Source organism: Columba livia, chromosome 1 (assembly GCF_036013475.1).
Source record: "Columba livia isolate bColLiv1 breed racing homer chromosome 1, bColLiv1.pat.W.v2, whole genome shotgun sequence".
NCBI lineage: Eukaryota > Metazoa > Chordata > Aves > Columbiformes > Columbidae > Columba > Columba livia.
The window spans coordinates 85,686,352-85,694,128 of NC_088602.1; the positions used below are offsets into that span (position 1 = coordinate 85,686,352).

Sequence of the window (7,777 nt, forward strand, 5' to 3'; positions counted from 1 at the left end):
GAGACAATAGGTATTGTTTTAAGGAGGGAGGTTTGCCCCCCTTTATTTCTATCTGTACTGGATTAGCTGACCTTAATAACTCTACATCTGCAGAACACTGGGTCCATAAAATTCTAGGTACATCTTTGAGTTCCGGGGTATTGCTATCCCTTTTTCAGTTTATATAGCTGTCATGACTTTTTGGTACATTATCCCTCATGAGTCACAATGTAATTCCCTGTGGTGTACACTGCAACTCTACCTGTAATTTGTACCACAAATTTTTCCACACCAAATTTGCTGATCCCTGATTAACAGACCGTGGATCTAGCCAACCAGGAGAAGCATCTCCTGACAACTGGCCTGCCAGAGATATGATCGGCATCCACCAGCAAGAGGTGCTCTCCAGAACTTGCATCCATAGTCTCTATCTCTGGCATGTTAGACGTGTGCTCAACCCCAGCCTGGCCAGCCAGAACCAAATCAGCCACTCACCCAGAGCCCTTCCCCCTACCCCTTACCCCAAGCAGGCAGAACAGGACCCATTCCTCTGACAGACAGACAGCACCCTGCACCACTTGCCACAGCTGGCCAACAAAAAATCTCTGCCTCTTGCTCTGGCTGGCCACGTAGAGCCCTATCCTGCTTGCCCCAGCCAGCCAGGGCCCTGCCATGCTTGCCAGCCGCCAGTGAATTGGGGCAGGTTGGTTTTCCATTGAAAGCAGCTCTCAAAGGCCCTTGCCAGCCTTAGCTCCTGTTTCCCAAAGCATCTCAGATTCAGGCTTTCCTAGGTTTCTCATTTCCAATGGGAATTTGGCAGTTGCTCTCTGACATCCAAGGCAATTCCAGCATGTACACATCTATGTCCTAGGAGAAGATGAGGCTGAGGCAACTGTGTGGCAGTGGTACTTTTCCAGAACTTTAGCCCTTCTCTTTCAGTGTGAATGCTATTTACAGAGGTGGAAATGGCCAGAGATCCTGAGAAGCTGTAAACGATGAGTATGGTCACATACCATGACACCGGAGGCCACTTGAAGGCTACAGTCCCATCAGTAAGTAGGGGGAATAAAGCTCTGACAGACCAAAGGGTGTTTCCCAATGGGCACAGCCATGGGAGGGGAAGTGAGTGTGTGCCTATAAGCAGCTGGTTGTTCCCCCAGAGCTGCAGCCCTCAGCAACAAGAAGGACTCCAGGAGGGGAACCAAGGTTGTGGAAGCATCATGTAGCTGAGGAGGAGGAGGATTTCCCCTCCCAGCCATGCCCAGCAGAGCCCTGGCAGGCAGGTGAGCTCACAGAGAAGTGCTGCCAGCTCCCAGGACATGCCAGAGCCAGCCTCTCCCACCCAGCTTTGTCCCCCACGGAGGAGCAAGGGCAGGTGGGAACCTGAGTTACAGAGGGGGTGAACACAGAGGTGAACCTGCTTCCCTGAACCTGCTTCTCCACAAAACACTCCCCTGATTTGTCAGCAGCTGAGCATGGAAGCATCTCAGAGGGGCCCACATTCCCTGACAAAGCCTTGCCCAGATATACACGGACAGAGTGTTTGTTCAAACAAACTCATTTATTGGCATCTCACAGTGGTAGCAGAGGTCTTTGCTGTAAACCTCCTTGCAGCCGCATCTTCTGCTGGACCCTGGTTTTGCTGAGTGCCTGGAAGCCAGCTGGACAGTAGCCCTTACTACAAGCAGATCCATTTCTATTGAAGAGCCTAAACTCAGCAAGAAACAACTCCTAGCTACCTTATCTATGTCTACTAAGACTATCCTACTGTCCTGCACGTCCATGGGTACTTTTTGTGGTTTAACCTGAGCTAGCACTACACCATGATAACCGCTCACTTGCCCCCTCACGTCCCCCAGTAGGGGAGAGAATTGAAAGGGAAGGGAGAAACTTGGATTGAGATAAACACAGCTTAATAAAATAACAAAATACTAATACGCTACTAGTAAATACATATATAAAATAGAAATAAAAGATACTCAAGGAAATTCCTCACAAACTCTGTCCACAACTGAGCAGCCAGTCCCAGGAAGACACACCTGGTCCTGAACAGCAGAAAAAAAGGCAGAATAGCCCATAGGCCTCTGCAAAATGGCAAAAAGTCTAACTAAACATCCCAATCCAAACTCCCCTGGCTCCAACAAAAAGAGCAAAAAAGCAAGAGTGAGAAACACCTGAGAGAGAGACCAAGAACGAGAACACCCCAGAAAGAGAGAGACTGGAAGATCCCCACTCTTCCATGCTCCTTAAATATGAAGCATGACACTAATGGGATGGAATACTCTTATTGATCAGTCTGGATGTCAGTAAAGCTCTGCCACATCCATGCCCCACTTCCTCGATGCCTCACACCTGTGGGCAGAGCTCAGAGTGTCCTTGGCTCTCTGAGCAGAGCAACTAAAAACATTAACTCTGTGCTGGGGTGTTATCTCTTGTTCTCAAACTAAGTCCAAATAATGACTGTGCTAGCTATGAAGAAGAAAGGTTTCTAACTACATAAATAAAATTAACTCGTTTTCAGTCAAACCAGCACAATGTCCAATGCAGAGGAAGACGTTCCATTATCCATACACTTGTCTGGACCCAGAGTGTCACCAGGCTCTGGTTTGTCCCTCCAGTCGTCCTTCTTCCACTCCTTCTCTGCACTGCTGGAGCTTCCCTGCTGGCTGCTGCTCTGAGAGCCAACGCTCCTCTGCCTGCACCGCCAGTAGAGCCCAAAGAGCACAAGCAGGGCATTGGCAGAGACCCAAACCCACCAGTACTGGCACGCAGTGATGAGCACACCTTCCTGGGCAAAGCCGTCTTCCTGGGCAAGTTCTTGCAAACCCTGGCTCCTCCACTCCATCTCCTCCAGCATCCAAGCCACCATCTGACTCTGCTGCTCCTCGTGCTGCTGCAGGGGCTCTTCCATGGCTGTGTCTGTCCAATCACCCACCCTCACCGCATATTGCATGATGCTCAGCACACTCAGGACATGGGTCATGCTCACAGCCATGGCCTGGAGGAGGAGGACAGAGAGAAGGGATTCAGTGAGGCTGGGTAGTAGGGAGATGGCAGTTGGGGCAAGAGACACAGGGGCTTGGGAACAAGCAAGAGAGGGCGTGAGAGAGCTCAAAGGCAGCAAGGGAAAGGTTGGTGAGCACTGTGGGCATGGGGACACATCCCCACAGCCCCTTGGCTACTCACCACGGCTGACAGCCCCGAGACCAGCACCCGCCCTGCCCAAGGCACTTGCCACAGTGGCTGAGTGCTCGCCCCAGCCTTAGAAACTGCCCCAGAGCCTGGTGCTTCTGCCCCAGCCCTTGTCCAGCCCAGCCTTCCCCCTGCATCCTCACTCACCACTGGCTCCAGCTGAACTGCAGCAGAGGCCCTTCCTCCCAGCTCTCCAACCCTGCAATAAGCAAAGCTCAAAACCCCCAGCAGGGCAGAGCTACCCAGACCCCAAAACCTCCCCAGAAAGAGCAGTGGGGGTGGCACAAGGTCTCCCCTGGCCTCACACTGAGCTCCACGCTCAGCTGAAGCCCAGGGTCACGCCGCACAGCACCACCAGCAGCACTACACCATTTGCTCTCGCCACCAAGCCAGAGCTCAACACCACTAACCCCAGCCAGCCAGACTCACCTCAACCAGCCCGTGCCTTACAGCACTTGCTGTAGGAAGGACAGGTCTGACACGCTGAGGAAGCTTGCACAGTTCTTGCTGAATTAGTTGCAAATTGCTCTTAATAATGTCACAAAGTCAATTGCAAACACAGAATGTAGATCTTACTCATAAACCTGTAAGATTGGTATTTCCATGTGTGTCATTCCTCTTTGAAAGTTGAGGAACTTCAACCATTAAAATCTAGTTGCTTTTTCTATCAAAGCCGTGGTATACTGACACCTGTTGTACCCTCAACTGCATGACAGACACCTCTAAGCTTTCCAGTGCCAAGTCACACGGTTAGTGCAGCAGACACGTCAAGTTCCGACACTAAAACACTTTGCAAATTGAAACTAATCTGAAGAAGCAGTCAAGGGATTTGCAATGTTTACTTGGTTTTCCCCTCGTAAGCAGGATGACACCCAAAGCTCACAACCCATTTTGGAAACTCCTTTCCTATGATACCCTCCATTTCACAACTTTTAGTAGCTATTCTCTAATCTATCGAATCTTCCTCAGTTTTCAGATACCATCAGCTCCCAATTTTTCATCACGCTACCAGACTGGGTATTTCTGGAAATGTCATTCATTGTGATCATATCATGATGTTTGCCCATCAATCTACACCTACACTCAGTCAATTCTCATAGACCAACAGCAGAATCAGTTTTTTAATTATTTTGCTATGAATACCTCATAGGAATTTGAAGAGATCTTACACCATGAAGACTCATAAGCTCACACCATAGACTGGAAGGTAAACCTGAAATTTGCCTCAGACAAAATATTCTCTGTGATAAGTCTGAATGTGAGCCAGCAGGTGATCTCCTTCAAAAAAATGCACATTGCCTTTCTGAACACAGTAGAAAGAGCAGGAACTATGAAGATAGGGAATTGTTATTACCCTGATTACTTTAAAATTCAACAAGAATATTGTGGTCGGCTTTGAGAATCAAAAGTTAAGATGGATGTGGACAGATTGCAGACTCCATGGCAAAGCAAGAATGACCCTGTGAGAACAAGATGAGAAAGGGGCTGGGTTTGGGGTTCTTTCCCATGAAGAAGGGAAGTCAGGAAGTGGGATTGTCATCACAATCAGCTGTTTGCTCAAAAGAGACACCAACAATGCCTCTTTGCCTACAGCAGGGTTAGAACACAAAGCCATAGATTTTATCTACTGAAAAAAAATGTATTAAGATATAGTTAAACACCAAAACAGATTATATAAACAATCCCAGTTCATAATGACATTCAGAAACACCTTTTTAGTAATAACAAGAACTTTTATTCAACATTCTCTAAAAAAAGATACTTCATGAAACATAGAAGAAACACCTTATAGCTAGCACAAAGCCATCTTAAAATCACTACACACCATGTAAGATAAAATTTAACATAGGCATTGCAGAAAATAAAACATCTAATTATCAGACCTGTTCATTAATGGCAATTACACATATAGCTATACCCATTTGGTAGCAATGTTCTGTTTTGTCTCCTGTTTTCTCTTCCTTCTAAAACAGCAATTCCTAAAGAAAAGCTGCCATGTGTTCTTCAGTGCAGTTCCCATCTCCTGATACGGTCTGAATTGACTTCCACCTAAGTGGCCCATTCCTCTAAGTTAACAACAGAAGCAAAATAAAGCTTAAAAATCTAACAAGATAAACAAATAAATCAATATTTTATTAACACTGTATGTGTTAGATGAAGGATTAAGCAAACCACCCATGTCCACTGAACTGTTAAGGTGTTGGCCTTGTCCCCCTATCCGTTGAGTCAGGGGCCTGGACCACCCAAGAGAAGATGGGGACTGAGGTCAGAAATCCCTGTGCTCCTTCTCTTTTCCCAGGGAGACCTCTTAGTGCAAGCAAAGAGAAGCAGGGACCCAGCTCTTCTCAGGGTAAACTACCATGACTGCTTTCCAAGGGGTTCCTCATGTGTTCTCCTGGATGACCTTGAGCAGAGGGAAGAGAAGGGCACCAGCTCTGGAAAACAAACTGATACACAGAAAGATTTCTCTTCAGGCTTCCAGCCAATTCTTCAAAGGAAATACAGAATCAGATTTATATGAGGAACAGCAGAATTGCAAGGTTAACTCGAAGCCGGCTGTGAGAGGCGGTAAGAGTCCAAACCTCCAGTTCAATACTGTGGACATTCTTCCTTACAAATCTAATGGGAAGAGCTGCATACTGAATCTCCATACTGGTCTTCTGGGAGTGCCCTTTTGCTCTTGATCAAAGCATATTGAGAGGATATGTCTCCTTCATGGTATTTCCAGAACTCTATGGATCCTGAAGGAAAAGAGTCTGAACTACACAAAGTAATATACAGTTGTCCTAGAAGGCTGCAGTGCTCAGTCTCTGGATGGGTGGTGTTCTCAACATTTAAGGAAATACACATTTCATTAACTGAAGCAGGAGGCTTTATGACTTTCACACCTTTGCACCCTGGGAGTTTGGGTCTATCTCCATCTGGAAGGAAAAAATTCAATGGAGTAGAAATCTCTCTAATGCCACTGACTCAACAAGACACAGGAAAAAAAAAACACAGCCAGAAGCTGGCAAAGGCTAGCCAAAAGAGATGTGCAAAGCAGTCAAAAACACGTGCAAAAGACCACCTCTACCTCCCATCCGCAGGGAAGGAGGGAAGCATGGAGGGAGAGAGGCCAGGTCAGCCCCTCACCAAAGAAGCTGGTGAACTAGAGGCTGCTGACCTGCTGCTCGCAGACACTGGGGCACCCTGAGTCATGGCTCACAGCGCACACTCCCTCATTGCTCACTTCATTTAATTTAAAACAAACTTAGAGAGTGGACTATGACAGCAAAGAGGGAGCTCAGATGTCAGTTCCTGGGCTGACTCCTGACTGCCTTCCTTTAGACACTCTTCTGAAGCTGCTTCTGGGACAGGAATGGAGATTTTCATAGTACAAAAAAAAAGAAAAAAACACTAGCTCAAGGTTCAGACTTCAGACAGGATAAATAATGGCTTTGGCAAACATGCCAGCACAGACAGTTTATCACCAATGCCTACAGTTACAGCATTTTCACCTGAACATCATTACAATTCACTCCGCAACATGTTCCCATAGTAGTTCAACGTGCTTTTCTCAGGCACAGGTTGACAAATCCAGTGCTGGCAGGAAAGTAGCCAGTCTGGGTACTTGCATGAGGGAATAGTTACAGGATGCTCCAGAAGTAATTACAGGGATCTGGACTGAGTAACATTCTCCATGACAAAGTATCTCATTTAAACCAGAAAGCAATCAGAAATGTCTATATTTCGCAGCTAAAGCCAAGTTTCTAATATTATCAGATTTGTTTATTTACTGAAAACTTGGATAAAATCTAAATTGAAACCTAGAGTCTCTGCCATGTCTCTCGAGTAGAACATCTGAGCTTCCTTTCTGAAAGTCCTCCCATCAGTGTGGAAAAGCCTCAGTCAGTCAGACCCTGCAGATCCATGTGCCCTCACAAAGTATTGACAGCAGCATAAAGCTGCACCCTTCTAATCTGAACCTAACTCATAGTAGAAAGTGCACTGTGAGATTTTCCCCAAAATGCAGGGAACTGGATCTACACAGGTATGGCTACTTCAACAGAGTTTCTGTGTTCTGAAATTGTTCAATAGGATATCTTACCTGTCCCTGTCTCTGGGCTTCTAAAATGCCACAGCAGCGCAACCACAACAGTGATAATTACAACTCCTAATGATACTATGAGAATATAGAAGAGTACATGACAAGCGTTTCTTCCAAACGCCTCCTTTTCCTCTACAAGGAAAATTCAGTTGTAAAAAACACCTACTGTACCTTCATCACGTTGTACCATGTTAGGTTTATTCATCTTAATTATTTTTGCAACATCCTGTAAGCACATTACCATCAGAAAGCTGACTTTTAAAATTAAAGGTTACCTTCTTTATTTTTCTTTAAGGATTTTACAACCAAAGGGCCTCTTTTCACAAAGCATATATGAGAGCCTGTAACCTGTGATATTGGGACAGACCTCAGTCAACAGCCTGGCCCACTGGCTGATCTTTCTGGCTGGCTCCACCAACTGAGAAATCTGAAAGGTGTGATAAGAACAGCTAGTGAGACACATTCACACACCAGGCATTTTAGTATCCCTGCGTGATACTCAGGTACACTTGTAAGTCT

At 46.3% G+C, this 7,777-nt stretch overlaps 1 long non-coding RNA gene across 1 annotated transcript; it reads right to left on the reverse strand.

The window, feature by feature from the left end:
* Window positions 1-1,521: 1,521 nt before the first annotated feature.
* Window positions 1,522-3,594, reverse strand: LOC135579618 (uncharacterized). The gene is made up of 2 exons (XR_010473124.1): window positions 3,319-3,594; window positions 1,522-2,977 (listed from the first exon to the last, which is right to left on the reverse strand). It is a non-coding gene; the product is annotated as an uncharacterized LOC135579618 (long non-coding RNA).
* Between the last annotated feature and the right edge of the window lie 4,183 nt (window positions 3,595-7,777).